The sequence below is a fragment of the Zingiber officinale genome, chromosome 4B, assembly GCF_018446385.1.
Source record: "Zingiber officinale cultivar Zhangliang chromosome 4B, Zo_v1.1, whole genome shotgun sequence".
In the NCBI taxonomy this organism is placed as follows: domain Eukaryota; kingdom Viridiplantae; phylum Streptophyta; class Magnoliopsida; order Zingiberales; family Zingiberaceae; genus Zingiber; species Zingiber officinale.
Window position 1 is genome coordinate 136,294,870 of NC_055993.1, and position 16,827 is coordinate 136,311,696.

Sequence of the window (16,827 nt, forward strand, 5' to 3'; positions counted from 1 at the left end):
TTTCAGGTTAAGGTTCACTAAGTTGATTAAGTTCGGATTGACTCGATATTGAGTTTTGACATTTAATAATATGTAAGCGAGAAGTCAAGTAGGTCATGGGACGATTGGATACTTGATTTGAAAGTCCTAATTGGAGGTTAGACAATAGAAAATCTTAACTGAACTAAAGGCTAGGCAAGCGTAAGAAATCTACCGAGTGACTAATCATAACCGATAGTTAGGCAAGGGAAATCCTAACTAGAGATTAGGCAAGAGTGAGAAGTCTATCGAGTGACTAGTTCTAATTAGAGGTTAGATAAGGGTGAGAAGTCTACCGAATGACTAGTCCTAATTGGAGGTTAGACAAAGGAAGTCAAACGGGAAGATTTGTAAGAGGAAAACTCAAGTATGTTAAGGAGGACCGGATACTTGGTGAGAAAGTTCAAGTGAGTCAAAGGTTGACCAGATATTTGGTGATCCAACGAAAAATTAGTAAGGAAAAATTCAAGTGGGTTAAGAAGGACTTGACACTTGGTGAAGAAGCCTTGATAGGTCAAGGATGATTAGATGCTTAGCAACATAAAGTCTCAAAGAGTCACGGATGACTTTGGGGTTAAGCAAAAGAACCCTAAACTCGGGTTCAGAGTTTAGGGTTGGACAATTAATTAACTCAATCGATTATCTTAAGGCCAATTGATTGAGAGTTTTTTTGTGAGAGCGGTTAGCTTAAAGTCAATCGATTGAGAGTTTTTTTGCGAGAGCATAGTGAGGGAAATCAAAATCTATTGCAATCAATTGGAGTATTTTTGAAAAGAGAATAGAAGATTGCTGAATCGATTAACATCATCAATTTATTAGCTCCAATCGACTAGAGTGTTTTTTGTGGGAACAAAATCCTAGAAAAGGGGTTTTCATCGAGTTTCTTCGACGACAACAAGTGCTACTGTATTTTCTAAGCATCAAGAAACTAACTAGAGCAAGAAAAGAGTAAATAAAATAAGGTTCATTATTGTAAAGTTATTTTTCGATTTCATTTGTAATCTTGCTTGTATTCTTATGTTCAAAATTGTATGAGGTTTTTCTGTCTTTGGGAAGTAGGTTTTCATAGTAAAATTGTGAGTGAGGAGTAGACCTTTGAATTAGTCACTTTAAGGAGGTTGATACTAAGTAAATATTCGTTTCAAGTTTTTATTGTAAATCAAGTTTGAAGAAGTAAAACGAACTATTCATCGCCCATCCTAACGGCGGTGATAGTTATACCTTAGCAAAGGCTAAATGAATGTATCTATATTAGGACAAAATGAAAGCACCTCATGGTAAAATAAAAAATACATCTTACTCATAACAAAAGAAAAAGATGTTTTAATGTCGATAATGGAAAGATTCGGGTAGCAACGATGGGTGCATTTTTCAAGGATGTTTGCCTTTATCAAATTTTATAAAATAAATGTGTCTATGTTGTAATTATATGGTTTCTAGGTCTCTACTCGACACGTGTTGTTGGTCATAATGAAAATAACTTTTTTTTTCTTCAAAAATTACGATAGCAATCCAATTTTTTAAGCATCAATGATGCTCCTCTAAATTTAAAAATTTTAAAAATAAACTTCATTAATTAAATATTAAAATATTATTTAATTATAATAAAAAATGATTACTTATATTTATTAAAGTGGATAATTTATTCTAAGTTTTAAAGATATTATAGAGAAATTAATATGGATGCTTTAAAATGTTACACTCAATTTTTTAAAAATAAATAATAAATTATTATTTTATATTGTTATGTAAGAATTTAAAATTTAAAAATATCAAAAAGTAGCTTTATTTAGGGTTCCTTTACTTGGAGGATGAATAGAAGATTGATTGATCATCTTTAACAAAAAAAAAACATGAGAACTTTGTATAAGCAAACCCTAGTTTGAGGTGGCCTAATTACAAGCTCATGGCTAATTTGTCTCATGAGAGCTTGGTGGAAACAAAAAAGTAGGAAATTTTAGTTCACCCAATTCTAAATAGATGTTGATGCATTGAAAATTCATCCTTTTTCTAATTTTACAAGTAAAACATGACGACTCTAATGTAATTGGATCGTTTTACTATTCATATTTCGAAGTAAATAGAATATTAAAAAATAGACGATGATGATCGCAAGACGAATAATTAAACCATTAGAATAAATTTATTGGAATGTGGTTGCACCAACCTAGTGGCATGGTTGAACCAATTTGGATTAAATGAAAGCAAAGCAAGGGGCTTGGATTTAGGGTTTACCAAACCAACCAAACCTTTTCATCTACCATTTATATTGAAAATATGTATTCAAAAATAATATTTAATATTTAATAATAATAATCAATAATATATTAGCTTGTGACTATGTGATGATAAATCGAGTTGAATACATACTTTAATCTATGCTTTTTTTTTTGTTTAATATAAAAATATTATATTAAAATTTTTATTTGATAAAATTAAATCTCTTTCAAAAGTATTAATTAAATTTGAAGTTTTATATACCACAAAATTCTATAAATTCAATTTATTTATATATATTTTATCAAGTAATTGTTGGCTAGGTATATTTTGGGTGAAACAAAACAAATGGGGTGAAAGTTTGCCAGAATCAAAAAGTCACCCACCTAATCGAGTAACTTTTCACCAAGAGTACAAGGAGATAGTGTGCGAAATGATGAAGGGATTGAATCCCATGGAAGTTTGAGGAATCATAAGTCATGGAGTTATGTCCGAAATAAGTAGATCTCTGGATGAGAATTGATCATGCCAAAGGCTAAAACATATACGCACGCGATCTTTATGATCAAAAACATTCTAGCAACAAATATAAAAAATAGAATATCGTCGTCATCTTTGGGTAGATATGGTCTCAAATGAGGCTGTATAGTTAAATGACTTACAGTGTGAGTTTTAACAATATGATACATGACTTTTGTGCATAAGCAAAATATGATTGTTCTTACTAGCTAGCAATGGATTATGCACATAGTAAACATTCCAAGCGACTTCAAATGCGAACGATGCTAACTTGAAAAAAAAATGATTAATTAGGTTGGATAACGTTGAGCCTGAGATGATCGATCCGGTCCCATGGAAATTTTCCACCGACCACCAGGGTAAATCGGGAAGCGCTCGCAACGATCAGTTCAGAAGTCCAACATCCTTTAGTTGCGTGCTCCATTTGGAGAAAAAATTCCTACAAATTCGTCATAACTAGGGTTCGAATCACGAATATCTAGGTGACAACCTGAATACCCTACCACTGCACTATAATCCCGGAAGCATTCTTGACAAATGATGCTAACTTGAGATACACGAAGAGAAGTTCTACATGCTAATTAAGTGTATAGTCAAAAGAGAGAATTTTTTTTGAAGAAGGATGCATTTGATGTCGAAGTTTTTGATTTTTGCTATAAATTATTCTCTTCATGAATATGTTGACTATTAGAAACCAAATGGTGCAAAATTTTCATGGGAAAACTTGTATTTCCTAGCTTGTAGCTATTCGGTTAGACTTCCATGCTTTGGAAAAGTTTTGGAAATGATGAAGTTCTAGAAACCTAATTATTAAAGAATACCTCTTTTTCTTCAAATAAATATAATTGAACTCGTAGAACCAGAAAAAAAAAATCTAATAATAATAACAATAATTAATTATAGATAAATGGTAAAAAATTCAAAAAAAAAATACTATTATAGATAAATGTCAAAAATGCGAATAATAATAATAATAATTATTATTATTATAGAACAGTTGTTTTAGTCAAAATTGATAAGGTGATCCAACTAATGTAATATATATATTAAAAAAATTATAGGTGAAATATTATTTTGAGATTTTATTTTCAAAAAATAAAACTCCCTTAAAAGTCATTTTAGTTATTTTTTGTCAATATAAATTAGGGTAAAAATTAAAAGGGCACTCATCATTTGTGTTTTCATCATATGGACACCCCTTTTTCTAAAAAAGTGAAATGAGTTTCTTTTATGCCTCTTTTAAAATAATTTATCCAAAATACTCTTATATTATTTGATCATTTAGTCGTGTAAAAGATAAACTTTTACAGCGTGTAATAACACTTGGCTAGTTTCTACACATTATAGAAGTTAATTGGTAGCTTATATACATTGTAGAAGCTAGTCGATAGCTTCTACATCAACACTAAATCCAATGGTATTTTCGGAATAAGGAGCGCTCATTTGACATTTTTTTTAGAAAAAGGGGCATCTATACAACGAAAACGTAAATAATGGACGCCCTTTTGATGGCCCCCAACACACACACACACATAGCCTGGACATCCATCTGTGCGTAACTCCGTGGGTGACTGAGTGAACTCGAGGCGCCCAGAAATGAGTCGGATGCCTCAAGTTCACTCAATCGCCCATGGAGTCACAAACGGGTTGGTGTTCATGCTAGCAACTTCTTATATGTGGAGTTTTAGCCTACACACCCGTCAGTGCGTGACTTTGTGGGCAACTGAGTGAACTCGGGTTGCTCGAAAGTCAGTTGGGGCCCGACTCACTTTCGGGCGCCTCAACTTTACTCAGTCACCCATAGAGTCACATACGGACGGGTGTGCAAGCAAAATCCTAAATGGAATAATCACAAGCTAAAAATAAAATGAAGTAAATAAAAAAACTGTGAATACAAGTCTGCAACGCTCGTTCGCAGCAACTATCAACAATATACATATCTGATATGCTACACGACTCCGTGTTCATGCCTATGCGTGACTTTCATTGTAGTAGCATCTATCACTTTTTTTCCTATTGTAGTAGTGTCCCGTTAGAATTTAAAAGACAGTCTGCCTTCCTTCTCTTTTCCCTCTCAAAAACCTAAACATTTCGAATCCTCCTCTTTCGAGCTCCCTCATGCCGCCCTTCACCGTCTTTGCAGATCAACTCTCTCGGTGTCGCCTTGCCTCATCTCTCCTACCTACGACCGTTCATCTGTATGTACATCCTCATATTCTATTATCTATCTTTTAACTCTCTACTCTTGCCTCACCTTAGAGTTTAGGTTTAGCATGTTGTAGCAATTATGGAACTGTAGCTACTATAACGTTCTTGTTCCAGGAACAATAGCTGCTATAACTTTCTGGTGTAGCCACATTGTAGCAACTACATAATCGTAGCTATTACAACATGGTTACACTGGAATAAAAATAATATAGCAGCTACAGTTTTGTAACTGCTAAACGTTGTTAAACCGGAATAAGAATATTATAGTAGCTACGATTCCATAGCTACAATAACATTGTATCTGTTGTAGATTTGATAATTGCTACAACGTGCTGACCAGAATAACCAAATTGTAGCAACTATAATTTTATATTTGCTACAACGTTCTTATTTTGGTCAGCACGTTGTAGATAGCTGCTACAATGTTTTGGTCTAATCACGTTGTAACAACTACTAAATCGTAGTTGTTACGCGGTAGAACCACAAACAAAAATGTTGTAGCTTCTTCAACGTTAAAATTTTAAATTCTTTAAATTTAAATATTTAAGCAATATCTTTAATTTATGAGAACTTGTACATTTTCGTGATTATTGTGATTTTAGTTGTACAATAAATGAGATGTGACTTTAGTTGTACATTATATGAGCTATGTTATTGTTGACTTACTCATTGTCATATAATGCCTAAAGCAAATTGGTAATCCAGAGCAGAGCATCTACTTTTAGTATACAAGATTGGATCTTTGTGTTGCAATAAGACCTAGTTTAGAAGTTCAGATAATTGAAGAATATGATATTTCTCAACAATGAAAGAAAATAGCGCTGAGGGGCAGCTATACATTTCCTAAGTCACAGATGATCAAAAGCTAAAAATTGGGATGAAACTCTCATTACTAGAGGATTCATTTTCATTCTATACCAATATGCATGAGAAGCTAGATTTAGCGTAAGGATGAACAATAGCAAGAAAAATAAGAGGACAAATGATGTTGTCTGGTCATACAAATGATCAACGGAATAAACATGCAAAAGGGAATCAACGAAAAAAAGGAAAGAGCGCGTGGCTAATTTAGAACAGGTTGTATGTCGATGATTTCAATTGTCAAGGAACAAAATTGGACCTAATTGGGTTGCCACTAACTTTATGGAAAGCCATAGTCATCCACTCTCAACTTCTTTGATGGTGCATTTGTTACGCTCACATTGTAATGTTTAGGCAGCAAAGAATAGGCTTGTTCAACCGATCGGTTAACCGATTTATTGATTTATCGGTTTTGGTTAATTCCGGGTTACCACATTTTATATAGAACCGATTAATCAACCGGTATTCTTACTGGTTCTATCGGTTCCGGTTGAACCAGTTCTGGCAGATTAATCGGTTCTAATCGAGAACTGGTAACATAATAGGGCTTGGGTAAGTGAACTTAGTGGAGTGGGTTATTGTGCTTTTATTTTTGCAAACTAATTAACTAAGACCCAACAAAAAATTCTCCAAAGAAAATCGGTCGGTGCTCGGTTTTACTGATTAAATCGGTAAAAAAAATTCTAAACCAAGGACCGATAGGTAAACAGGTAAAAATCGGTTAACCGGAATCGGTTAACCATTAAATCGAAACCAGTAAGCTACTGGTTAGTTTTGGGTTCCCGATTTTTTTACACAGCCCTAGCAAAGAAACATTGACTTAACAATTTTCAGAGGCCAATGTGTCAACTTGTCAACAAATATAATTATTAGAGATAGAGTTTGGAGGGCTTCAACAGGTAGGTTGCATAGAAAGAGATATTAGAAACTTTGAGAAAGAGATAAGAGATAAACAAAAGAGTATTGATCCTGTCTGAAATATGCGAAGATGGTGTGTTGGTTACGAGGTGTTGACGTTGATCGTGAAAAGACTTCAAGTAATAGGGACCTAGCACCGCTCTTGAACCTGTGTACCACAAAGAAGAACTAGAGGCAAAAAATGTTAGTCACCAGGCCAAGGAGAGGTCTCTGGCATATACACTCTGAAGCTCAAGTCAGACAAACGATGGTGGAGAAAATGAATAGTAAGAAAGAAGAAATAAACTTTTTGAGTGAAGCTTAGTATACCTGTGCATGTACGTGGAGATCCCCTTATATAATATTACTTTTCCTCTCTCCAAGAATCTTAATGCATTGCTAAAATAGAGCCAGCCATTATGGTCTTCCGACACCTTTCCTAGAATAGACCCATAATTCCTATGCTTTGCTCGATAGAAACTTCATGTATACAGCTGGCAAGGGGAATATTCCCCTGATTCTCTGACAACAGTTATACAATATGTCAAAAAAAATATTAGGTCGTTGAGCTGATGGATCCCCACTATGCTTTGCTGATAGGTTGACCAAGTCCTCTCCAATGCCCAGTCGGACTCTATACTTGGACGAGGTTGGGTTGATTAGTGTTGACCATTCTGAGGACTTGGCCTCCTTAAGGACTTGGTGCCTACTCGAGCAAGTAGCCCGAGTCGAGCGGGCTTGAGGATCCGATCAGACAAGATATCCGATCGGCTGAACTATTGGCTGAGCCATATGATTGTACCACTCGGATCTAAACTGAACTAGGCTACAACTTGGGATTCCATCAAATTGGGCGGACTCGGTGATTTGATAGGACAAGATGTCCGATCGGCTAGATAGCTCGGTTGAGCCGTACACTCGTGTCGATCCTAAGTATTGACCACTTCTTGATTTTGATTGCCATATCAGCCAACTTTATTGACTTCAACCCAACTTCATGGGGCCAACCTTATTCTTTGACAGATTATGATTTTCTAATAATGTTGTCTCCTAGAGGGAGTCTGATTGACCTAGAGTCGACCAGGTTTAAGCTGATATCTATGCCTGTGTGAAGAGTGGGGAGTTGAGCCCCATAGGTCCGGCCAGATCTATGGCTGATTGAGCTCCATTAACCCCTTGTTTATGAGGAGTGAGGAGCTGAGACCCGTAGGTCTAGCCGGCTCTGTGGCCACCTAGGTTTAGGCTGGGAGTTCTGTTCATGAAGAGTGGGGAGTTGAGTCCCAAAGGTCCGACTAGTTCTGTGGCCGCTCGAGTTTATGTTGGAAGCCTTGCTTCTGAGAGATGGTTCGTTTGGATACGTATACCCTCACTTTAACTACAACTATACCTTGTGTTTGACCGGCACATCATCTTAACTATCGATCCCACATTACCTTTGGGGTAATTCACAACATGTTGTATTAGGTATCGATGCAGAAACACTAATTGAGTTATTTGCATCTAAGAAAGAGAAGAATTCAATTTTTTTCTTTGATTACGAGACTAATTTAGATAATAGATTTAGTATGTGTTTTTGGATAGATCATGTATCAATGATGTTACACAGTGAATTTGGTGATGTAATTGTATTTGATACGACATATAACACCAACAAATATGTGTTTATTTTACATCATTTGTAGGAGTTAATTATTATGATCATACAGTTATTTTTTGTGTGGCTTTATATGTAATGAGAAAACTAAGGGGGTGTTTGGTTTGCATTTTCCATGTTGTTTTCTATTTTTATTTTCTGAGAAAATAAAAAATGCGTTTGGTTTATATTTTCCACGTTTACTTTCAAGAAAAAGAGAGAGCATTTTATAAGAAAACGAAAAACGCAGAAAAGACATTTTCTGAAAAATGAGAAAATGAAATGAAAATGCAAATAAACCAAACGCACTCTAAGTCTTTTATTTGACTGCTTAATAAATTTATAGAAGTTATGCCTAAAAATGCACCAACGTGATCATCACTGATCAAGATCTTACTATAACGAAAGTCATTGTCCAAGTTTTCCTTAGACAGTGCATCAATATTATTTGTGACACATACTTATCAAATTCTCAGATAAATTGAACGCTTTGATTTTTCGTGTCTACTATCAAAGGATAAAGAATATCATTAGAAAGTCTACAACACCTGATAAATTTAAGAATTCATGGGAAGATACTATCAATCATGCTAACTTGGAGATAAATGATTGGTTATCATTGATGTACGAATTGCGACACAAGTGGGTGCTAGCATATTATAACCATGTATTTTGTGTTAGAATGAAGTCAGAGATCTAAAGGTTCACATTCATTTTTTAAGAGGTATGCCTCAAATAAGAACTCATTAATGAATTTTATTATCCGTTTCAAAAGGGCACTAAGACACCAAAGATACAATGACTTAGTCATATTGATATGAATAAGCATTCGAAGATTAAGACAAACTAGTCAATGGAAAGTTAAATGATTAAGGTGTACACAAAAAATAAATGGGTGGAGTTTCAAAGTCAAATGAGTGAGAGTCATGATTATTATGTGTAACAAATATTTATAGGAGTTGAGTTAGTGATTTACCATGTATAAAATTTTAAAGTTATTTTTCCTCCAAACTAAAGGTCCTGACACACGATAAACAAAGGGACTATATATCCTATAGCTATAAGAAATTTGAATTTGATGGCATTCCATGCAGACATATGTTACATTTTTTCCGTATCGACTAAGTGTTCATTTGCCCGATATATATATACTCAAATGATGGACACCAGATGCAAAGATTGGAGCAATCTATCCTTTAGGGGAGCAAAATTTCATCGATAACCAAGTGTTGATAATTTTATTTGCAAATCAAGTAATTTTAGGAAATTTTCTAAATGTGATGATGTGTCGATTGGGAGATCAAATATATATAATCATTATAACAATAATGACGATACATATGAAGAAGAGATGATATCTATAGTTGGTACTATAAAAGTTTCATTTTATTTAATTATAATGGTTTATTGATTTAGAAATTTTAGTTAATAATTGTATTTATTGTTATAGGTTCTAACAACATGCTCTAGTTTTGCATCTTTTGAGGATACATAATGCTTTCAATGTTGTGTGTATCAGTTGGTTAAATTCAAATAGTTATTTGTGCCAATTAACTATAATCTGTTGTAATTAATGGTTGCGTTCCATTAACTATAATCTGTTAGAATTGGTTTTTAATGTATATTGTCTAAGTTGCAATTATTGTCATTTATTTTGTTGTTTGATCTCGATGGTTCTTTCGAATATTTGTTCTGTACTTCTATGGTTGTGGTTGTGGTTTACTACTTAAATATTTTCAATTTGTACAAGGTTGCAAATCATGTTATAGTAATTATGATTTCATAGCTGCTACAACGTCAAACTTGTATTGTAGCAACTACAGAACTATACTTGTTACAATGTGTTTTTACAAGCTACGAACTACATTGCAGTAACTACGGTTTCATAGCTGCTATAACGTTAAATTTATGTTGTAATAGCTACGGAACCGTAGCTGCTACAATGTGTTTGTACAAGTTGTGAATCATGTTGTAGTAACTGTCGTTTTTTAGTTGTTACAATGTTAAACTTGTGTTGCAGCAACTAAGAATCATAGCTACTACAACATGTTTGTACAAGGCAGAGAGCATCGTTCAACATTAAAAGTAAAGGTTACAAATTCTATAAGACGGACAAAATAAAGAAAATAGTCATTATAAGACACCAACAAAATAAAAGGAACATCAACAAAACAAAAGAAAGATCAACAAAATAATCCTTTTGGCTTACGGACTTCTAAAGTGAGCCCCTAGCAATCATTGCTTTCCAACAAATTGATGGTATATTTTAGAGCTACCTAGGTTACCTCCAGTGTTTGAAGGGCTCCCTTCAACTGACTCACCACTTGATCCCACTTTTATTGTAAGATTTCTGCTGGTTTAGAAGGCAAGGAGGGTGAAGAGTCTTCCTAAGACCCCGACGAAGAGTCTTCCTAAGTCTCCAAAGAAGAGAAAGATGTTGAATCATCGACCAATATCATGCGACCAAGAGAAGGTGTTGTTTTCTTGGCTCCTAAACGTGCTATGATTTGTGAAGGAGTAACCATTATCTGAAATACAAGGGTTTAGGGTTTAGAAAAATGAAGGGTAAAGGATTTAAAATGTTGTCTTTTTAATGGTGTAATTTCATCAATTCTAGAGGTATAGCCTATTAAATACACGGGAGGAGTTGGTGAAATTTAATTTAGGGACTTGAAATATCATTTTCAGAGTTATAGCTTATTAAATGCAACGGGAGGAGTTAGTGAAATTTAATAAATCAAGACTATGTTGTAGCAACTATGAGTCCGTAGTTGCTACAACATAAACTTCATGCATGAAGTGATACAACACAAACTTCATGTTGTAGCAACTACATACTCGTAGTTGCGACAACATGAAGTCTTTGTTGTAGTAGCTACGGGTTCGTAGCTACTACCATGTTGTAACAACTACTGACTTGTAAATGTTGCAACACAAACTTCATGTTGTAGCAGCTACGGGTCCATAACTGCTATAACATAAACTTGTATTGTAGCAACTATGAGCTTATAGTTGCTACAACATGATTTATCAAATCATAACCATGTTATAGCAGCTATAGACTCATAGGTGCTATAACATAGACTAAATGTTGTAGCAACTATGAGCTCATAGTTGCTACAGACTCATAGGTGCTACAACATAGACTAAATGTTGTAGCAACTACGAGCTCATAGTTGCTATAACGTGATTTATCAAATCATGATCACATTGTAGCAACTACAGGCTCATAGCTACTACAATACATACTTCATGTTATAGCGACTATGAGTCCATAGCTACTACAACACAGACTTTATTTTGTAGTAGCTACGGGCTCATAGTTGCTACAATATGATTTATCAATCATGACTATGTTATAGTAACTATGGACTCGTAGCTACTACAACACAGACTTCATGTTGTAGCAACTTTGAGCTTGTAGCTGCTACAACGTGATTTATCAAATCATTACCATTTTGTAGCAGGTATAGACCAATAGTTGCTACAACACAGACTTCATATTGTAGTAGCTATGGGTTCATAACTACTACAACACTGACTCTATGTTGTAGCAACTACGAGCTCGTAGCTGCTGCAACATGATTTATCAAATCATGACCACGTTATAAATGTTACAACACAGACTTCATGTTGTAGCAGCTACGGGCTCGTAGCTGCTACAACGTGATTTAATTACAAAACATCATACTTTCCCCAACTAGTTTAATACAAATATACAACATCATACTTGCAACAACAACATCATATCATACATTTTAAAATAAAAATGTACAATTTAAATGTCATACTTGCAACAACCGCATCGTTGATATTATATACACAACAACATCACACTTGCACTAACTAGTTTTTATCTATCATAAATTTATGTCCAACCCTAAATCTATAAGCTTTCATTTCAGTTTGGATGAATTCAATTAATCTTTGAAACATCAAACTCTCAATACAACCCATTACAAAAATAAAAACACAATCTAACCTGCAAAATATTTTTTTAAAATTTATAGAAGTCTAATTGCAATCAAGAATATGATACATAAATAAATACTTATGACTTGGTTTGTGTGGGACCATCTACTTGAATTATTTTAAACTCTCTTGCGGAAATAGCTGCTAAACCTCGATATCATTTGTGAAAGTATGATCAATTGAGACTCTTAAAAAATACCACCTACTAATAAATGACATTAGTAATCAATACATATTAAAAGTTAATTGTAATAGAATATAAAACTTAATACATACCCTTTTTTTTAAAGATAGAAGTGTAATTTTCTATAGCGCCGGAAGAGTTATATCTATAACCATTAGATGTCAGTGATCATCTTTATTATTAAGAGGATAGAAGATATATTTAATGACCTTATCTTACATCAGTTTTAACAGTTTGTACCAATGCATCGACATGAATCATTTTAAATAAATCATATGTAAGCAAAATCAACTTTTAGTAGACTATATTCAAGAAAAAATAAATAAGATTAGTTCAGTTAGTTAAATATTTACAATAAACTTAACTCCACAAAATATGGAGGGGTAGTATGGTGTGTTAGAAGTTTTGACTTCATTTACTATAATTGTTCAATATGCATTTATGCAATTGCCATCAATGTACTGAGTCCAATCAAATACAGTGATAAAAGATTGCAAATCTACTGAGAAAGTAAAGTTGGACTATACTGGAAGCACCGTAATTCTACATAAATAAACAAAAATATAATAACAAATTATCACTATTATTATAATTGAATAATATTCACAACTTCTATATTTGTAGCAGCTACGAAAAATTACATTAAAATGTTTTCAATGTTGATAGTGAAATTTAACATTCAAATATATTATTATTAATACAACATGAAAAAGATGAAAAAAAAATAGTATTATTCTTATTTTAACATACACTATATGAAACTTCAACAAATTAATCATCATTGTTTTACAATCGTTTGTAACTATGCTATCAACTAACTCACTTTAATTGATTGAGCTTCAATAATACATCTGCTACCACATCCTCGTTATTTTTCTTAAAACATATCTTCACTTGCTAAACAAATAAATAAACAAACATGTCATTGAGGATTAATGACAAAAAAAATTAACTAGAATTAACCCTACCTTCACTTCTTAATCTCAACAAGCTTTTGTTGTTGATTTGATGAAATTGTGGTAGTTGTGTTTGATGAAACTGTGGTAGTTCTGTTTGATAAAATATAGGCTTCTAAAATGTCATCCTGAACAATCTCCTTGCCTCTCTTTCCCCTGAGTTATTTATTTTCTATCAATTCTCTTTCTTTTAAAGGCTTGTGCAAATTGTATAGGCGGTAGTGGCCCAAAACTCTGTTTAACACACCTCTTTTGTCTTGTATGTGTTGGCGGATTAGGCTATATGGCATCTTTAGGCTCTATGGCCTCTTTATCAATAGTCGGTGTTGCTCATGGCTATGCTAAATCCTTACTATCCAGCTGTGTTTGGAGCTCTGTAATTTTATTTTCTTGTTTAACTATAATTCTATCTTTTACAATTAAAATTTTATCCTTTTCACCTATTGTCTTGTCCTTGTCACCAGTGCTAATTTCAGTATTACTGGCATTCCTATCTAGTAAATCTTGAAGTTTTCTTATTTTTGTATCCTCCTCTTAATACCCTTGGTCAATCAGCAACCGAAGTTTATAGCTCAGCAAGTTGAACATCTTTTACTTTGGAGCATTGATATTCAATTTGCCCCTGAACATCCTCTACAACTTGTTCTTGAACATGCTCCTCTTGAACATTATATACTGCATGCTTTTGACTTTTGAGCATCCTCTGCTTGCTCAAGAAAAGACACATTGGTAAAGTTCTGTGCAATTTGATCATCAATTTGCTTTGCTACATCTGCTAGGAAATTAGTTAATTGTAGATGCTCCTCTAAATCGGATGGAACCAAAGTTGCTATTATTTTTTATGAAAGTCGTTGGCCAATCATGATTTTTATTGTAGATACATGTGAGATTGTTTAGATTCATTGGAATATTCTTGGAAGGGCAAAGTTCTTGTGCGGCTTTATGATTCTAATTAATATGTTCACACATCCAAACCTGTAATACAATAATTATGATTATAAATTTTAAATTAGTGAAGTTACAATAAAATTTAATAACTTATAGCAAATAGGTGTGCAAATCCTTTCAACATTGGAGTTTGATTTCCCTCATGCCCCTTGGCTTGGGTCTTTAAGAGAGTATCACACCTATGACCTCTATATGTGGGGGCATCTAGTCATATACATCTTTACACCAATTATATCTACCTATATTTTTAAAGTCATTTACATAATCAAATAGTGATTTTACTAGTAGTCTAGATACACTGCTAGTAGTAATAAATAACACGTATATAAAAAAAATATAAAATAACAAGTTGACAAATCAAACATCAGATTTAGGATATGGTTGTTTGTTGACGTTGATAAACTTCTTCTCTACATTATTCTTTGAACACTCCCGATCTATGAAATATTGAAGGTAGAGTGGGTTGGAATCGACATCCAAATGCAAAGGAATTTTATCGCCATGATCTAGAAGTTCTAGAATCAGTGCAACATCTTTTCTTGTAAATATGATCTTTTGATTTTGAAAGATGAAACACTTAACATGATAATGTCAATTGTCAAACATATTTTATACAAGGTCTCTAATGTTTCCAATATTCGGTATGTCTAGGGCCCAGACAAATGAGCTTTTACTTAGCAACTCTAACTATCAGTCATTTGGTTCTAGTGCTTTTATGAATGACTTAAACTGGGGGATGTTACTTTTCCATTATATATTTTTTATGATATACACGAGGAGTAGAGTTTCCGTGGGAGGTTGAAGTGCTAGACGTCATTTAAATCTATAAACAAACAATTAATAGTTTAGTGATACATTATTTCAGCTAGTTTTAACAAGAACATTGTAACAGCTAGAATTTGGTAGCTTCTATAACGTGCTCCCTAGAATAAGAACGTTATAGCAGCTACGATTTGTAATTACTACAATGTGGTTACAACAGATAAAACGTTGTAGCAGCTACGAAATAGTAGCTGCTACAATGTTCTTGTTCTGATCTAACCACATTGTAACAGCTACGAAACTATAGCTGCTACAACGTTCTTATGCCGGTATAACTACATTGTAGCAGCTACAATTCTGTAACTGCTACAACGTAGTTATACTAGAACATTGTAGCAGCTACAGTTCTTGGAACAAGAATGTTGTAACAGCTACAATTTTGTAGCTGTTACAACGTGCTAAACTTTAAACTCTAAGACGAGGCTAGAGCATAGAGTTAAAATATAGATAGTAGAATATGGACACATACATGCAGATGAACGGTTGCAGGCGAGGCGAGATGCCACTGAGGGAGTCGATCAGTAAAGACAATGAAAATGACGCGAGGGAGCTCGAATGAGGAGGGTTTGAAATATCTGAGTTTTTGAGAGGGATAGGGAAAAGAAGTCATTCACTGTCTTTTAAATTATGATGAGGCACTATTACAATAGAAAAATAAAAAAAATTGACATGAATTGCTACAATGAAAGTCGTATATAGACACAGACACAGGGTCGCGCAACATATTATATATATATATATATAAAGTTATCATGCGGACCTATTATATAGACTAGTGCATTTCATTTTTATTTTTTGTTTTATTTTTTCAAACTTTCAGTTATTCCAATAAGATTTTACTTTTAGGATTTAGGCATTGAGTTATAATATTAAGTACAAAAGAAATTCCAATATATTTTTTTTTTGATGTGTACGGGGTGAATTATGTCTTCTCTCTCCTATTATTACATACAACAATAACTATAGTATTGATGTTACAATGTTGTAGCAGCTATTATGTAGTAGCTGCACAGTTGTAATAGCTACAATAGTGTTGTGTAGTAGTTGCTACAACTGTACAGTAGCTGATACAACGGTGCAGTAGCTTATACAACGATACAGTAGTAACTATAACGATATAGTAGCTGCTACAATGGTGCAGTAGCTACTATAACGTAGTAGCTACAACGTATAGCAGTTATTATGCATGTAACAGTTGCTACAACGTGTAGCAGTTATTGTGTAGTAGCTGCTACAACATTGTAGTAGTTACACCACCTTTAAAAATCAGCATGTACACCATAATGATTGTTGTATGCAATCATAAGAGAGAGAACGAGAATTTTATTTTAATTTCAGAAGAAAGAAAGAAAAGTTGTTTATTTTAATTTAAGGGCAAAGAAAAAAAAGTTGTTCTAGGTATATGAGAGAGATAAAAAAAATTAAATTTTAGTCGCATCAGATAGCCCACGTCAGATTTCGCTAACGGTTGCGTAGGAGGCGTCGAGCAATATATCAATTTTGTGTGTGTATATATACTGTTATGATATTCTACACGTTCGTTCGATGCATACTCCTGGGCGACTCTCATATATCCAAGCGCCTAGAATCCT